General features: G+C 46.0%; 1 protein-coding gene across 7 annotated transcripts in view; it reads left to right on the top strand.

The window, feature by feature from the left end:
• LOC116666442 overlaps window positions 1–18,319 on the top strand; it is a 176,545-nt gene that overhangs the window by 51,156 nt on the left and 107,070 nt on the right. Inside the window, exon 1 of one of the 7 annotated variants that reach the window (XR_004323293.1) lies at window positions 8,671–9,700. The exons of the other annotated variants lie outside the window; for them this stretch is intronic. The gene's annotated coding sequence lies outside the window, so the exon portion shown is untranslated. Of the gene's footprint in view, window positions 1–8,670; window positions 9,701–18,319 lie in introns of those variants that run through there. 7 annotated transcript variants of the gene reach the window in all.

The following is an 18,319-nucleotide window of genomic DNA, read 5'->3' as shown; positions in this document are numbered from 1 at the left end:
GGGAGGGCATTATTCAGGCTACCAGACTTGCTTTGCTATATATTTTTTCAATAAATCTGCATTTCTGGGAATTAGCTACACAATTCTGTACTATTTAGGCTTCAGTATCTGGCCTGCCCATGTCTCCTGGAAGGAAGAGGACAAGGGTTGTTTGACAGTACTCCATGGCAGTAGTTGGTGAATAGCTGACCTATTTTCTGGTTGATGACCTACTGAGTAATTACCCGTTGACTTGCCATTTCCAGCCAATGACTCATTGAATTGCCAGTGGTCAATCAACTTCAAAGAGTTTGGGTGAATTGGCCCAGGGACTGTGACCAGCTGATGGTGGGCTCTTTAGACTAAAAGTGATCTAAAGTCAGGGTTGACGGCTGCTGTGGGGGACCATGGAGAGTATGTGTGAGCAGAGGAAGCCAGCTGGTCAAGAGAAGAATCAAATGGAAGCAGAATTAGAAAGACCATGTGTTCTTAGAGAGACGAGTTGTTCCTGGTGGTGCTTCCTGTCCTGAACTTTAGTGTAAGTTCTCTCTGTGTCACTGCAATGAGCCACATCTCTGTTTTGGAGCCAGTGAGAGTACCATTTGATTCTTTGCAGCAAAAAACAGCTCCAAATATGAGTCTTTTTTGCTTGACTCCTTGAAAAGATGACTCACAGAACCCTTTAAACCAAAGATCCTGTGTTCAGGAGGGGTTTTCGAAAATTCAAGAAAAACAGGGAAGAGGTAAGGGTATTGGCTCTGTGGCCTCCTTCTGTCTGAGGTGCATGAGCTCCCAGACCCTGGTGGGGGGGGGGGTCCTCCCATTCCACAGCTAGAACTATCGAAGGGCAGACCTGGATTCTCCAACTCCGATCTATCAGGATGAAGTGGACATGATGATTTTCTCAGGACTGAGTTGCTGAGAAAAAAAACTACTCCGGTTCCTCATCCTCAGCTCTCCCTGCCCATCCCTCCCCCAGGGTTGGCTGCTACTTGCTTTAGTCTTAGACATAGGTTGGGGCTGTGCTGTGGCTGAGCCATCACTCAGAACCATAGTCCTGAAGTGCCTTCTGCTGCCCGGGCTCCTGGGCACCCACCCACTGTGTACCAACACGTGCTTCTGCCACACCTGAGCTTACACGTCTTCTGGGCATTGGAGCCCGCACCTTCCAGCCTCCCAATGTGTCCCTGTTCTGCCAGATCAGGGTTTCTCCTTGATCCCCACCAGAAAGTATGTGTGAGAACCCTGCTGCCTCACCCTCCTCGCCACTCCCTACCTGCTCAAGGTAGGACATTTCAGAAAGCACCTGGGAATCCCAGAGCTATGGACTAATAAGTTGATTTGTTCATCAGCATGCATTTTATGCATCAAAGTATGAATGGGGTCTCTGATGCCTCCGGTGCCTTCTCTGTCAGGGGAAAATTGGAGACCTGAGACCGCTGAGGAGCTGGCTGGTGATTTAATTTCCCTCTAATTTTTCTACCTCTAGGGAAATTGTCAAATTAATGGGAAGCCAAACTTTTCAACTCTGCTGCAACATAAGTGGTTGCCCCAGGAATGCAGGTCCGTGGGCTCAGCTGGGATGTCTCAGACACTGGGTTCTGTGGTTCTAGACCAGTCCTTCCCATCCCCCTGCTGCCCTGCTGCAGAATCCTGGGCACGTGCCGTGCCGGGCAAGCCTGCTGTGGCGTTCCTGCAGAGAGCACTCCAGCTCTCAGTCACCCTGCCAGAGGCTGCTCTTCAGTGTCATCTCTTTCCCTCCCCCGGTGGCTCTCTCTGCTGCGGAGCTGGTATTGTTTTCCCTTAATCTGTGGGATGTCAGACAAGACCTGGGGATGTAGACAGGCCCCCAAGGTGCAATTCATTGGTTTCCTAAGCCCTGAGCATAGCACCGAGAGCCCTGCCATCGGCGCTGCAGCCTGAGATGGGGTTCAGTCTGCAGTGCTTCCCAAGTTTGTTTGGTCTTGGGATGCTTTGGTTTTAGAGCACCGATTAACATCTCCCTCAAGCAGTGTGCAGTGGAACACATTTAGGAAAATGTTATTCTGTTATAAGATTTATCACTCTGTATGGCAGTGATTTATTTGCATGTCTGCCTTCTCCACCAGGCTGTGATTTCCTAAAGAGCCAGAAATTTATCTTTTATATCTTTGTATCTCCAGCACCTAGCACAGTGCTTCTTCATGGAGTTGGTCCCTTAAATAGTTCTTGCCAGGGTCACCAACAGCTTCCATCTCTTTTCTCATCTTATTCAAATTCCCAGTAACATTTCACTCAGTAAAATGGCACTCCTTCCTTCTTCAAACACCTTGTTATTCTTTGCTCCTGGGACACCACACCCTCCTGGTTTTGTTCCACAATACCAGAGACTCCTTTGCGTTCCCCCACTGACTCCTCCTTCCTCCTGGTTATGTAAACGTTGACGTGCCCAGGGCTCCATCCTTGGACATTTCCTCTGCACCAGCTACACTCTTTCCCCAGGTGGCCTCAGGCAGATCCACAGCATAAATCATTTTCTATAAGCTGATGATTATCGTGCTCATATCTCTAAATGTGGCCCTTCTCTTGAGCCCTGGACACATACCACACTGCCTACTTGACATCTACTCCTAGCTGTCAATATTTAACAATACCAAAGCAAAACTCTTGATTTTAGCCAGCAAACCTGTTCATCTTCTAGTCTTTGTATATTACTAAGTAGCAAAATCGGCTACGCACATGCTCATATATCCAATCTCTAAAAGTCATTACGTTAAAAAAATTTTCCCTTTCAATCTATCAGGACATCCTACTAGTATCACCTGTGATCATTTAGATTATCATTTGGCAAATATTCATTCCTTTCCCCCTCTCCCGATAGAGTGTACTTACCCGGCCTCACCCTCATGTCTCCAAATTGATATTGGATTTGGTCAAGTGACTTTCTTTGGCCATTAGGATGTTGGCAAATGTTCCAGAGCTGAGACCCTAACTATGTGAGAAAAGTGTGGTTTGGCCCTGACATCCTGTGTTGGTTATTAATATATTACCTGTCGGCTCCAAATTCACTGTTTGCTGCCTGAACAGTTGGAATGGATAAGGACTCTACATTTTTCTCCTTTGCCAGCTGGCATGATGTTAAGCTTTGTCAGTAGAGGGCACTGGATGTACCGACTCCCTCTACACATCTGCCCACCAGCCTGCAATGCCCTGCTCCCCAGAGGGTGTTCCTACTTGCCTGATGACCATGAAGCCCCTCTGGCTTAGGGACCCAGTGAGCTTCTCCACCATCATATTTCTCTTGGACTATTCCAGTAGCCTCTTAACTGGTCTCCTTTCTTCTATGCTTGTTACTCTGCAACATATCCTGATGCCAACTGATTAGTAATGCTTCAGTTATCATATATGAAGTTTTGATATACAGCAGGCTCGGTTTCAGGCTAATTTATTCTATTCTAGCATACTGACCCATCTATTTATTTGATTTGGGACCCTCATCACCACATTTGACTTTTGATGTTAAAGTATCCTCACATCTGGTAGGGCAGATTCTCCTCACTGTTCTTCAATACATTTTTTTCCCCAGCTATTTCCTGCTCACTCTTCCAGATGAATTTTAGAATCATTTTGCCATGTTCCAAAAAAACCCTCAGTATTAAAAATTCATTTGGGAAAATGAATATCTTTACACTGTTGAGTTTTTCCATCTAAGAGATTGACATATCTATATTTAGTTACCTTTTACATCCTCAAGAAAGCTTTCTGATTTTCATTATATAGGCCCTGCCCTTATTTGGCAGGATTATTTGCAGGCAGGTATGTCTTGTTGCTATTCTGTACCAAATTCTTAATTTTTCTATCATTTAAATGATTACTATTATTATATAGAAAAGTTATTGATTTTTGTATGTTTATTTTGTAGTGAATCATTTTATCGAATTCTTCTTATCAATTCTACGTGCTTTCAATGGGTATGAGTTTTGTGGGTATGAAATTCACACTGACTGTAAATAATGATGGTTTTCTCTTCCTTCCAAATAATTATACTTCTTACTTATGTTTTGTATCTCATTATGCCAACCAGAACTTCTAGAACAATGTTACACCATAATAGTATTCTGGAAAAATTTTACATTTATATGCAAAAAATGGACATTGACCCTTTTCTCACTCTGTCTATAAAAATTAACTCAAAATGAATCATATACTCAAAAATAAGAGCTAAAACTGTAAAACTTTTAGAAGAAAGTATAGGAGAAAAAAAACCCCTTTGTGTCCTTGAGCTAGGCAATGATTTCTTACATAAGACACAAAAAGCAAGAATCATAAAAGAAAAAAATGATAAATTTGGCTTCATCAGAATAAAACCTTTTGCTTTTTGAAAGACACTCTTAAGAAAATGAAAAGACAAGCCAAACTGAGAGAAAACATTTGCAAAACACAAATTTGATAAAGAACTTATATTCGGGGGAGGGTATAGCTCAGTGGTACAGTGCGTGCTTAGCGTGCAGGAGGTCCTGGGTTCAATCCCCAGTACCTCCATTATAAAATAAATAAATAAATAAATAAACCTATTTACCTCCCCCCCAAAAAAGTAAAGTAAAAAAAACAAACTTGTATTCAGAATGTATAAAGACTCCTCACAGCTCAATAATAAGACAAACAACCGTATAAAAAAATAGGTGAGTAATCTGAACAGATACTTCACCAAAAAAGATATATTAGTAGCAAATAGACACATGGAATGATGCTCAACATCATCTGTTATGAGACAAATAAAAATTAAAACCAAGCCAAGATACTGCTGTGCGTTTCTTGAAGAACTACAGTCAACAGACTGATAATACCAAGTGCTGGTGAGAAGGCAGAGCAACAGAGTGCTGGTGGAAATGCAAAATGGTATAGCACTTTGGAAAACAGTTTGGCAGTTTCTTATAAAGTCAAATATTTACTTACTGTGACCTAGCATTTCTACTTTTAGATATTTACCCAGTAAAAAACAAACACAGATGTTTATACAAAACCCTTTACACAAATGTTTATGGGAGCTTTATTCATAACAATCTGAAACTTAAAACAACCCAATGTCCATCTATCACTGAAGGGATAAACACATATGGTACATTTATACGACAGAATGCACTCACGCAGCAACTTGGAGGAATCTCAAAAGCAGTATGCTAAGGGAAAGAAGCAGACACCAAAGGCCACTGTATGGTTTCATTATCTGACACTGGAGGAGGCCAAAGTATAGGGACAGAAATCAGATCAATGGTTGGCAGGGCTGGGGTCAGGAAGGGAGCTGACTAAGGGAGTTTGAGGGAACTTTGTGGTGATGAAAATAGTTTATGTACTGGATACTGTGGTGCTTAAATGATAGTATATATTTGCTAGAACCTTTAAAGGGGTAAATTTTCATGTATGCAAATTGTACTTCAACTAACCTTTTTAAAAAAGACAAAGATACATAGGCCAAAAAAATGATGGTGGAATTAGCTGTAATCCTTGTTTTGCTTTTGTTTTAATATCAATGGCATTATTTATGTGTTATTTTGGCCACAGTTTTAGGGAAAAAAAGAGAGGGACGTATTTTTATTATGTTAAGGAAATAGCCTTCAGTATGGTTAAGGCTTATTAGCTGCCAATAACAGAAACAGATCCTGGATGATTTAAGCAGAGAAGGAATTTATTGACGGGATACTGAATAGCTCAGAGAATCACCAGAAAGTCAGGGATGAGAAGAGCCCAGGCAGCTTGCACCGCAGCCCAGATTACCACACAGAACAGAGAGGGATGTACCGCTGTCTTGGAATGTGGGATCCGTGGCTTGAAATGTTGGCACTGCTGGCCCTGGAGCCCGAATGTAGCCATTTGTGCTTCTGTTGCTGATGTCCCTGCAAACTGATGTTGCTACAATTAATGGAACCACCATAAACATTTTTCTGCACTCAATAACGCTGAAATTAGAAGAAAAATTTCTCTGCTGCCTGTCATCTTGGCTCCACGGTGAGTTTAGGCCAAGTGCCTTGCTTTTGCTGCAAGCAACTGTTTTCTCCATTTCTGTATGGAAAGTACCTCTGCCTCCCACCACAACTCAGAAAGTGGGGGATTCCTCACACCTGGGTGGGGGAGGGTCAGGTGTGGAGTGCTCTCCCACTGAAAAACCCCATCAATGTCCACTTGTACCGTCTCTTCCTAGTATTTTATTGAATGTCCCCTTTAGGAATCAATGTTGAATTTTCATTAATGATTTTCCTGTCCCTACTGAGATAATCATCTGGTTTCTCTTTTTTGACCCATTCATGTATTCTGTAAGCAGATTTATTCATATTAAAACAGCTTTGCATGGCATTCTTTGGGTAAACCCTGCTTGGTTGTGGTAAATTATTCTTTTAATAGACTGTTGAATTCAATTTGCTGACGTTTTGTCTAGAATTTCCACGTCTGTATTCATGAGTGAGCTTGGTCTCATTTCCTTTAATTTCATGCTATCTCTTTGTCAGCTTCAATGACATTCTGGCCTCCTCCTCTCAGGGGTTTTATGCCCCCTGGTTGGGATTTGAACTCTGAAATCTATTTCATAAACCACAGGCTTTACCACAGCCCACATGTCTTATCAGGCGTTAGGAAATCACGGGGAAGGACACAGATATGATGAGAAAGTCCAGATGCCTGAGGCATGCCTTAAATTACTCTGGGACAATTACTGAGGACTGACCGTGTGCCAGCTGCTCAGTTATTTAACCTGAAGCTTAAATGAGCTTCTCCTCTGTGGGTAGAATCCAGATGACCCATGAGAATCATTTGGAAATAGAGAAAGTGAGAGGGGACCCAAAAGGCGATCTTGTCTACCCGTGTTTTATGGTCAGAAAATGAAAGCCCACAGAAGGGATGAGACCTGTCCCAGGTGCATACCCAGCTTTCCCTGACTCTCTGAGCCTTGTTCTTTCAGAGACTCTATTCATAGACAGGGCAGCCAAAATACAGGTTCAGGCCTGGCTGAAAAGAGTTTGTAAGCCCCTCAGCAAGAGCGGACAAGCTGACACTCTTAATACAGTTGGTATTGATGTTGGGAAGTTACGCCAGCTTGCCCACCCCTCACTAGTCCTGTCCAAACAGAAGTCTAAGGGGCATCAAATATAGCCCAGAGGTTAAGCCAAGGGTTTGGAGCCAGGTGCCCTGGATTCAAATCTCAAGTCCATCACAACAAAACTGTGAGACCTGGGATTCTGAAGCCTTGGTTTCTCATCTGTAAAATGGGATGTTGAGAGAGTCTAAAGTTAAACCAGCCCTGGACTCAGAGCAAGCACTCAGTTAATTCTGTAAAGAGCCTGCTCTGTGCCACATCTGTTCCTGACAGCAGGGCTACAGAGATAACTAAGGCTCAAAACGATGTATTATTGTAGTGCCAATGTCTGTTCAAAATACACTTTTTGCTCATAGGAATGGCATCTTTAAAAAGCCATATCTTTCATTTTTCCCTGGAAGCAGTACTTAACAGAACAAAAAGGTCTTTGAAGAATTCTTGGATAAAGGAATAAGTTTGTGATAAGCAATATAATAAAATGTCAATAGTATAAACTAGATAGTGGATATGTGGGTGTTCACTGGAAAAATTTAAACTTTGATATATATTTGAAAGTGTCCATAATGAAGCATTGAAAATGTGTGGAATAAAGCTGGAGAATCAAGGGTTTTCAAGGGGTTGGATTTCAAGAGAACTTTGAATTCAGGAGCTATGTATTCCAACTGTTAATTGAACATAAAAATTGCTTGACAACTTACAAAAAAATAGAATTCTTGGAACACTTCCTCATCATCCTCTCCAGCTCTTTGATTTTTACGGAGACGCTTGGGGGATGTCTTACCTGGGCTCACCTCACCTGTGCTGCTCACAGACCAGGGAATCTTTGGCACCCATGTCCAGAGCCAGAGTCCCAGGTCAGCCACCTCCAAGTATCTCGCAGCCACTTTCAGATGGGCTAAGTGGAGTCAGAGTTCTTTGAAAAGTATAAAGCTGTCATGAGCAAGGTACTCTATTGGTTGAGGTTTCATCTGATTGACATCCAATATGAGAAGACATCTTTGTCAGCCATCGTTTGGTTACCTGGATGCAGGGGAATTTCCAGGCATCCTTTGGAAGAATCATAACTGGGCTTCACCAGGACTGAAAGTCATCAGGCTACTCCTCTTTCTGCTTCTCTGCTACTGTCTGGGGCCATGTGCCTCTCTGCACCATCCTCCTCTCTGTAAAACTAGTTTCTTTCCCAAGGTTTGCAGAGACACTTGCCAGATTCAATGACTCTGTGGCTCTGCCTGGCGTCGGCACAGCCGCTGTGGTGCCCAACCCCATACAGCTAACTCTGTCCTTGTGGCCTAAGACTCAGCCTGGGTTGGGTGTCCACCCTTAGTCCAATCGTGTGTGTGTCCTGAGTAGGACCCCATGCCACCCAGAACTGAGTTCAGTGTGGTGCGGGTTCTCTGAGAGGGAAAGGGCCTAGTGTATGCTTGCTGGAGCTAAGTCACCCATCTCAGTGCTTTGTTTTACAAACCAGTAGAACAAATCAGGAAATCGAAGTGACGGGCGAGATCACACAGAGAAGTAATCGTAGTGCTGGCACTTGAATCCAGGCCTCCTAACCTGGAATATTTTTCCTCCATCACTCCTGCCCTTCTCTGGGTCAGACACAGAGAAGTGTTTGTCCTGGGTGGACATGCTCTGTAATGGAGAAATGGAAATCAAAACGACATGCCTGGTTAGCCAGGCTGCACCCACTGTGTGTGTCTTACTGAGGCTGGGTAGTCAATGTGGGTGGGAAGGGCTGCCTTGAACAGGGGAGCAAAGCTTTGGCTGCATTCTGATGTCCCCTGGCCAGCGGAGAGGCACCACATGGAGCTACCCTGGGGCTGATTGAGTGCCTCTTCTCGGGGTAGGGAGTGCTCGCTCGCTCGCTTGGACTGGGCAGACCGTTCACTCAATGTCAGCACAAAAGGCCTCCCCAGGACACGCCTCTTGCCTCCCAACTCTCCAACTCCATATATGGTGGTAGAAAGCCCGTACCACATCCCACATCCACACCTCCCGGCTGCGCCAGAAAAGGGAGCATTTATTTGGAGAAACTGTGCCAGGCTCTGGGGATAGAATGGAGAACAAACAGAAGTGTTTCTGCCCCAAGTGGGCTCATGGCCTAGAACAGGAGGCAGACAGATCCACTCCGTGCTGTGTGTGGAAGGCAGAAATCAGGAGCAGGGAGGGCACAGGACAGCCCACCTGGTGGGGCCAGGGAGGGCCTGCTGGGGATGGGGACGACCTCCCTGAGGAAGGTGCTGGGCTTCTGGCTAAGGATGGGCAATGATGACACCTAACATTTCTGAGCACTCACAGCGTGCCTGGCACTAAGTGCTGGATATGCATCAACTCATTGCCCCTGCAGCTACAGGAACTATCATTGTTTCCATTTTACAGATGAGGAGACTGAGGTGCAAAGAGCTTTTGTAAACTGCCCAAAGCCACATAGTTTTGCTTTTTGTTTTAAAGCGCTGGAACTGGGGATTTGAAGCCTGCCTGTCTGACTGCAGGTGCTGCACATGTAACCACTACCCACAGCAGATGTGAAGTAGCAAAGGTGGGAAGACAACCGCAGGGAGGCCCGGAGAGAAGGCACAGAGAGGAGACCAGCCCGGGGGAGCACAGCGAGTGAGGACAGCCAGGTGCCAGCTGAAGCCTGAAGCCTGAAGCCTGGTGAGGGTTTGCAGGAGCTTGTCAGACCTGGCAGGCCACACTAAGAATTGTATTCTTTATCTGGGGCGCAATAGGTTAGAAGACACTGAAGGAATTTCAGGACGGGAAACACATGATCAGAATTGTAATTTTAAAAGATGATTCTGTTTGCAGAGTGGAGAACAGATTGGAAGGGGGCAGGAGTAGATGTGAGGAGACAAATTTAGAGGCCACTGCAGGGCCCCAGGGGAGGGATGATGGCAGTTGAAGGAGGGGGCAGTGAAGAAAGAGGGAAGTGGGAGGGAGGGTCTTTGGTGATATGGGGGCTGAAGGAGAGGGAGGGCTCAAGGAGATGCCTCAGATCCCGGCTGTGGGACTAGATGGAGTGAGGCTGCGCACTGAGCAGGCAGTCGCGGGCAGTTGCTGGAAGAATGTACTTATTTTCTGCATTTGTCCACACTTCTACATATGTGTGACTCTCCAGTACTAGGGACAGTTTTACTTTGCGATGTTTAAGAATAGCTGTGAGTAAGGGGGTGGTATGACGCCTCTGGGAAATGGCAAAAAGGCAGCCTTGTCTTTTCTGCCACTTACAGACCCTGCGCTGTCACCAGGAAAATGACTCAGAGATGGGGCCAGAGCACCCCCCCTCCACCGCCCCAAGCAGAGTGAAGGGAGTGAGCTGCTCGGCAGTCAGCCCTTCTGGAGGCAAAGCCCCCGCCCGGGTTTTCCAAGCTCACTGCAGGAAACTCATACTCTTCCTGGAATTCCTCATTCCCCACAACCCAGGTTCTCCCAGGCTCTCCTGAGTACGTGTCATCAGTCTGACCACATGGTGTGGTAGTTGTGAAGCAGTTCAACAGAAAACCCCAGGGAAGCTGTTAGAAGTTCCACCTCCAGCCTAGCCCTTGGAGCTGGGAGATTTGGAAGGGTTGACAAGGAAGCAGCCACGAAACAAATGGCCCTAGTAATGGGGAGAATCAGCCACCTCTTCCCAATAGACAAAGTTTTGTTGTCCCACCTAAAAAGCCCTCCGCTGGCAGACGTTTGATACACTCCTCACAGGCGAGGCATTTAGTGAAGCAGGATACCTGGATACAGTGGTGCCCGGCCAGATGCCCTCTTCGGGACTGAGGCGCTCCATCCTCCAGCCGCCAGGAGTGGAGGCTGCTGACAGTTCATGGCTGAGTCCACTCTGGAAGCTGCCCTTCACCTCCTCACTGCCATGCTCGGGGCCAGGGGCTCTTCCTGGGCAGCTTTGCCTGAGTCCGTGGTGGCCCTGAATGCCATGCCGGCTCCAGAGCTCCCTGCAGAATGGGGTCCTGTTGTGACTGTCTCTCTGTTCAGCTTCCCCCACAGCCCCATCCTGCTCCCTTCACTCCAGAACATGCCCAGTCAACCTCCTGCACATCTACCTCCCTCTCAGGATCTGTCCCCTGGGAGCCTGACCTCCCACACAGATGGCTTTGTAACGTGGTATAATTCCTTGGCTTGTCGACATGCACTTCCTTTTCTTGTGTGTTTCCAGTTAGAATGGATCGCAAGGGAGATTCTCCAGAGCTTTTGGAGGTGAAGGGGAGGCAGCGGCCATCCTATAGCTTTGTTGTAATGTGCTGACTCCACTCCTGGTGTGAAGCAGCAGCTGGGCCAAGTGTGTGGGTTTCACTCAGTGACGAGGGGCTCTGCCTCTGCAGGATTTCTTCTCCACTAAGGTCAGAGGCAACAAGGATGGAGACAGGTTCTAGGCTGTCCTAGATTGTGCCTGTGGGGTTCCAGACCGCTTGTGATCGTTCCTTCCTACGTGTCTGCCTCACGGACTTCAAGCTCCAGTATCAGATGCAGAGACAGCTGCACAGGGACCACTTAATCAGCTCTCACAATGCGTAGGTCAATTCCCTGTAATAAATCCCTTAATACATCTATGTGTCTATTTCTATCTGTAGCTATATCTATATAGCTGTGTCTGTATTTGTATTTGTATCTGTTTCTTTCCTACTGGTTCTGCTTCACTGGTCCAACTCTATCTGACAGACACACACTCTAATTAGAGGAAAGCTGAAGCCATGCATAGATCAGTGCAGTAGCAAATAGGGTCAGGATGAGCTGGAACAATAAACGCACAGCCAACAGTCTGTTCTTTGAAGAAAGAAATGTGAGCAGTTAAGTGTGTCTACTGTGGTGCCAGGATGTGGGAGACCTGCTCCCCCGGCCCAGAAAGGAGTGTGCAGGAAATGGGCAAGCCTGGAGCAACAGCCCGGGACAGTGTGAGTCACAGGAGACCTCGCCTCAGCCTCCTGGTTGGGGGCTGCACCAGTGCTCCACGTGGAGGTGCTGGTGGTTAAGTCCTTACCTCTCTCCTGCACAGTCGTGCTGGCACCATTTCTGGATGTGCGCACACACGTACAGCAACATGGTTCATCCACAATTTGCCTCAATTCTTCCCAGCTCCTCCTTTCGTGGTTCATAACTGTCAGCAGTCTGCTGCCAGTGCAGTGCTCGGACGCAGCTGGGCAGGCGCAGGAGCCCCGTCCTGCGTGGGCTGGCTCTGAGCAGAGGACTTTCCTGATGGTTTTCACTTTATTCGAAGGCGTTTGTTTTCAGGTCATTCCCTTCTCCTCGTCTTTCGGGAAACAGTTATTGTACTTTCCCCCCATGGAGTGTGACTGGATGTTGCCCCTCACAGTTTCCCAGGTTGGGATTGGTTACCCCGATATGGAAGGAGGAAGAGGGATGTGAGCATAAGGAGGGAGGGGGAGAGAGGAACAGTTTCTGACTGGGAAATAAGAGGGGATAAAAGCGTAACAGCAACAGAAGGGAATAGGAAGAAGGTTTATTAGCCAGTGTTTGAAAACATGAGGCTCCCAGAGCAGAATTCTTCACAGATTCAGTGGCTGTCACACATACTTTATCTGCAAAGCTGTAAAAAGCCCGTGCAAAGGGAATGCAGTGCCTCTCCCGAGCACAGCTTAACTTTCAGTTCTGCTGTCCTTAGAAGACCCATCCTCAGGCTCTTCGGCTTTGGGGCCTTAACCACAGGTTCCCAGCCACCTGCTCCTTGAATCTCTATCCTCTGAGTAATGGCCTGAGTCCGGGGAGCTGGTTCTCTTGGGGGGACTGTGCTGTTCAGAAGCAGCCTCTTGAGGACAGGGCAGGAAAGCTTTATTTTTCCATCTAACTCCTGCAACTGTTGGTCTGTCTGCAGACATTGGTAAGCTGAAAAATGACCTCCCCCCAAATACCCACATCCTCATCCCTGGAACCTGCTAATGTTATCGTACATGGCAAAAAGGGTCTTGGCAGATGTGAATAATTCAAGGATCTTGAGATGGGAAAGTTATCCTAGATTATCCAGGGGGGCCCTGAGTGCAATTACACGTATTGTTGTAGGAGGGAAGCAGAGGGAGCTTTGACACACAGCAGAGAAGGTAATGTTAAGATGGATCAGACAGAAACTTGAAGATGCTGACCTTAAAGATCGGAGTGATGTAGCGACAAGCCAAAGAACGAAGGCAGCCACCAGAAACTGGACAGTCAGGAAACAAATTTTCTCCTAGAACCCCTGAGGGAGAGGATGACCCTGCCAGTGCCTTAGTTCCAGGGCTGTAATACTGACTTTGGACTTGCGAACTTCAAAACTGTTGAGAGAATAAATTTGTCTTATTTTAAGACATCAAGTTTGTGGCTGATTTGTTACAGCAGCCACAAGAGACTAATACACAGATCCTTTATGTGTCTGCTGTAAAATGTCTTCTTTGTCAACACTGGGAGAACAGGAGCTTTGCAGAAATGGTGGGAAGGATCTCCAAGGTGTGGGTGCACAGTGTGCAGGGATCTCAGTCCCTGAGCAGGCAGGCTGGTGGGAGGGAACTGAGTTCTGACATAGAGGAGGACCACTGGGTACAATGAGGCAGTGTAGTCTGAGGGCTGTGGATTCAGACAAACTAATGTTTATATATCCTTGTTTTACTTCTGACCTAGTATTTGGTTTTCGGCATGTTACTAAATATTTTTTAGTTTCCTTCTCTGTTAAACAGGGAAAAATAATACATACTTCACTGGCTACTGGAAAAATTTAATGAGATGAGGCACTAAAATATAGCAAAGCATCTAACACATTTATATGCTAAAGAAGTGGCAACTCTAAGTGATAACTAAAGTGTGGTGATTCAGGCATGGTTCTAGCAATCCTTGCTTTCACAAGGACAAATCCCTCGGGTCAGGCAGGCGAGTGTTACTAAATGGCTCCTCAATTCTCCTCTCAGCTGGGGCTGCATCAGGGTCAGGACTGTGTTTTTTGGCAGGATTGGCACTTGGGGCATGGGGCACAGGAAGTGGGGTCTGGCATGGGGAAGGAAGGTAGCAAAAGCCAGGGAGATTCTAAGCTCCAGTCCCAGAGGGTCCCAGGTTACCGGTCATCACCACAACCTAATTTATGGGACTCAGTGCCCCTTGGGGCCCCTTGCTCAAATCATTAAGAATTTCAAGACAGCAATGGTAGAGCTTTAAAACAAGCTCTGGGCCTATCTGAGCACAGGGCCCTGGTGACTGTCATCTGTGCATAGCCATGAAATCAGCTCGGCCAGCTTTGGGACGGTGGGGAATTAAAGTCCTATAAACTAGACCAGGCAAGGCTGAAAAAGGCAGAGTCCCACTGAGTCCTAGGGCCATGCTGCTCGCTCTGCCATGACTGGGACTCACCCAGGAGCTGGTGACCATGCAGATTCAGGCTCAGCAATTCTGGTGTGGGACTGCATTTCTCACTGGCTCCCTTGGGACACCTGATGCTGATTGTCCTCAGGCCACACTTTGAGTAGCAAGTTTCCAAGAGACACCTTATGTCAAGCACACAAGGGTGATGAGGACCTGGGCATTGGTGTTTCTGTCATCCAGTTTCGCAGGTTACCAGTCTTATCTTTAGGGACTTGGCGCTTCTGTTCTGAACCAACAGGAAGCTACCTGAATGTTGTACTTACCTGTTATTTCAGGAGTCACACTGGGTTTAGTCAAAGAGGGAAAGTTTGGACCTACTAAAGGTGGGCTGTCTGTATCAGTTCTGTTCCTGATACAGTAACAATACAATAAGGATACCTTTGTGGGTTGTATTCATTGAGCACAAACCATGTGCTAGAAACAGAACTAATCACAAGCATGATCCATTTTGGTGGTTTGTAACTGTATCTAGTTGAAAAGTATTAATAAAAGTAGCTAATATACATGTGCCGGGCCCTATAATCGGTGGTTGTATTACACATGAATTCATTTAAAGACGCACAAAATTTTTACCATTGATTTTCATGCATAATCTTGCATATGCCTTTTAACGTCACTGGAGTAAGTACTGCCCTTATGCCCATTTTACAGATGTGGAAACTGACATAAGACATGTTCAGTAATCTGCCCTTATCTGACTGGCTTCCAAGTCCTGCCCTCAAATTTGTGAATTAATGGGAACAGATTGAGGGTTGGCTAATACCAAACAGTTTACAACGTGTTTTCACAGGGGACAATTCATTTGCTCTTTACAGACACCTTGAGAAGCAGTGCTGAGATCCAGTTTATGAATAAAGAGATTGAGGCCTAGAGCATGTAAGTGACTTCCCAAATCCATAGCCAGTAATCAGGAGAGGTGAAGCGCAGGGAACTTGGGCTCTGTGGGTGCCCTGCACTGTCACTCCTCTGTGGGAGGGTGACGGGATGGCGAGTGTTTGAGGAGGTTGGGATCCGGCTCTAAGTCTGACGAGTTCAGGCAGTGGCCCCAGGGAAAGGAGAAGTCCAGGGACAGTGCTGGGGTGGGGGTGGGCTCTTTCCAGTGGCTGGTACTTGGCTTCTGCTGCCATGGGAGGGGGTCAGGACTTACCTCTTCCTAAGGACTTTGTTCTTGGAGGATGTTCCCTTTACCTGAGCAAAAGGGCTGAGAGGGAAGCCTCAGACTCTTGGGTTAAAAGACTGATTCCATCTTTCGCTGGCAAATTGTCCTGAATTTCAGTCCAGTGGAAGTAAGAATAGCTGGCTCGTTAGGAGGATTAATGAGTTAATCCATGGCAAGCTCTGAGACGGGTGCCTGGCTCTTCCTCCTGTTGGTTACCTTCCTGCTCTCACCTCTGCCTCTGGGAGCAGTTCCCCATAAGCTAAGGGTCTGGAGCTTCCTCGTCTGAGCAACTGTCAAGCTTCACTGTGGTGACCAGTCTTAGCTCCCGCATTTCCACCCTTCTCCAGACCTCGCCTCTGCTAACATTTCAGCAAGCAGATCATTGTTGAGATTCTTCCCTATCCATATGGAGTGTATATAACCTTCAGAGAAAACAATACCAATTTTCTCTCCAAGTGTGAAATAGAAACAGCTCACATTGGGGTCAGAAGGTCCTGGTTCTGGTCCCAGCTTTGCCATGAGGTAGCTGTGTGATTTGGGGAATATCACCAAAACTCTCTGGACCGTGGTTTTCCCATCTAAAGAATGGAGGAGTTAGATTGAATTTAATGTAAGAAAAAACTGCCCTGACCCCTACTAAACTGGGCAGTGTATGGGGCACTAGGGATGTAAAACCGAAGAAGCCAAGGCCCCTACCCTCAAGGAGACCCATCCTGGGACAGAGGAACATCAGGGGTGGTGGTGGTGGTAGGAGTGCATCATCGACTGACTATGTTCGGCTCTGACATTCTAGTATTATGCCGAGCCTCGCCCTTGACTCCTACCAACAATATTGTGCTGAATGGTGAATAAATAAACGCGACTGTTTCTAGCCCTTGCTCTTTTGCCAGGTTCCCAATCTGGCTAAAGAAAAATTCCGTTAGACAACAATCTAAGTTCTGAACCGCTGGCTTAGCGTGGCATCTGCCCCAACAAGGTCCTCCTACTGGTCAAAGTCCAGCGGCTTCCAAAGTTCAGATCCAGTGATATTAGAAGTGACCTTGAGTTTCTCTGGGTTGGTGAAGACAGAGACATTCTGAGCTCACCTTTGACGTTCTCCCAGCTCACCTGTACCCTCTTCCAAGAGGCCTCTGGCTGGTGCTTTGTGTCAGCAGGCCTGGAGGCTCATGTCTCAGTAATTCAACAACTACAGCAGCTGGTTCTTTTCCCTTAAGATTTAATACTTGTCATTTATCTGTGTCAAAACTGCAAAGGAGCGACAAATGCTGGAGAGGCTGTGGAGAAAGGGGAACCCTCCTACACTGCTGGTGGGAATGCAGTTTGGTGCAGCCACTATGGAAAACAGTGTGGAGATTCCTCAAAAGACTAGGAATAAATTTACCATATGACCCAGGAATCCCACTCCTGGGCTTGTATCCAGAAGGAAATCTACTTCAGGATGACACCTGCACCCCAATGTTCATAGCAGCACTATTTACAATAGCCAAAACATGGAAACAGCCTAAATGTCCATCAACAGGTGACTGGATAAAGAAGATGTGGTATATTTATACAATGGAATACTACTCAGCCATAAAAACCGACAACATAATGCCATTTGCAGCAACATGGTTGCTCCTGGAGAATGTCATTCTAAGTGAAGTAAGCCAGAAAGAGAAAGAAAAATACCATATGAGATCACTCATATGTGGAATCTAAAAAACAAAAACAAACAAACAAAAACAAAGCGTAAATAAAGGACAGAAATAGACTCACAGACAGAGAATACAGACTTGTGGTTACCAGGGGGGTAGAGGGTGGGAAGGGATAGACTGGGATTTCAAAATTGTAGAATAGACTACACTGTATAGCACAGGGAAATATACACAAAAGGTTATGATAACTCATAGAGAAAAAAATGTGACAATGAGTGTGTATATGTCCATGAATGACTGAAAAATTGTGCTGAACACTGGAATTTGACACAACATTGTAAAATGATTATAAATCAATAAAAAATGTTAAAAAAAAACTGCAAAGGAGCAAGTTTCTAAAGACAGATTTATTACGTGTGCTGAGTGTCTCAGGTGCAGCAGTGCACAGAGATGGCCTGAATTCCATATTTTCCCCGAGTTTTTGTTCTATAAAAATAGCCACTTTTACTTTGCATTCAGACAAGTGAGAAATATACAGTCTTGAGCTGTGAGTCACCACGGGGCATTCACAGAAAGTAGCATTATTGTGGGACTGGGTTCTAGCCAATGGTTTCAGGGTCACCTGCCAGGCTTACACACGGATTGGCTTATGCAAGGAGCAAGTTGTAACCAGAACCGACTACATAATTTGTGAGGCTCAATGCAAAATGAAAATGCAGGGCCTCAAGGTTCAAAGGCAGGAAAAAAAGTGCTATTATCGATAAAGATTTTCCTTTTCTTCTGTGGTCTTCTTCTCACTTGTCATGGTGTTTTTCATTTGCTATTTAATGTTGTTCTAAGAAAAATTAAAGTTTTCAGTTGTTAGCATGCATTTTACTGTTTATTTATTGTGCAGTGCAAATTTAAATGCAAATATAAGAGTATATAACTCCTTGGTGGAATCACTCAAATTATACAATTCATATTTCACAGCTCCTCCCCAGTGGGTGCCTTTAGCTGGCCAGAAAAGACAAACCCATGCCGGGCTCAGGAAGGTAGAAGAAAGAGGGGATCCAGCAGGCAGGGAGCAGGCCGAGGTGGTGCTCCAGGCATGGAGTGTGAATCCTCACTGGTGTCCTGGGACCCCTTCCCATGATG

The sequence above is a fragment of the Camelus ferus genome, chromosome 10, assembly GCF_009834535.1.
Source record: "Camelus ferus isolate YT-003-E chromosome 10, BCGSAC_Cfer_1.0, whole genome shotgun sequence".
NCBI lineage: Eukaryota > Metazoa > Chordata > Mammalia > Artiodactyla > Camelidae > Camelus > Camelus ferus.
Note: the sequence above shows the minus strand (reverse complement) of the source record. Positions and strands in the feature narration are given on the sequence as shown.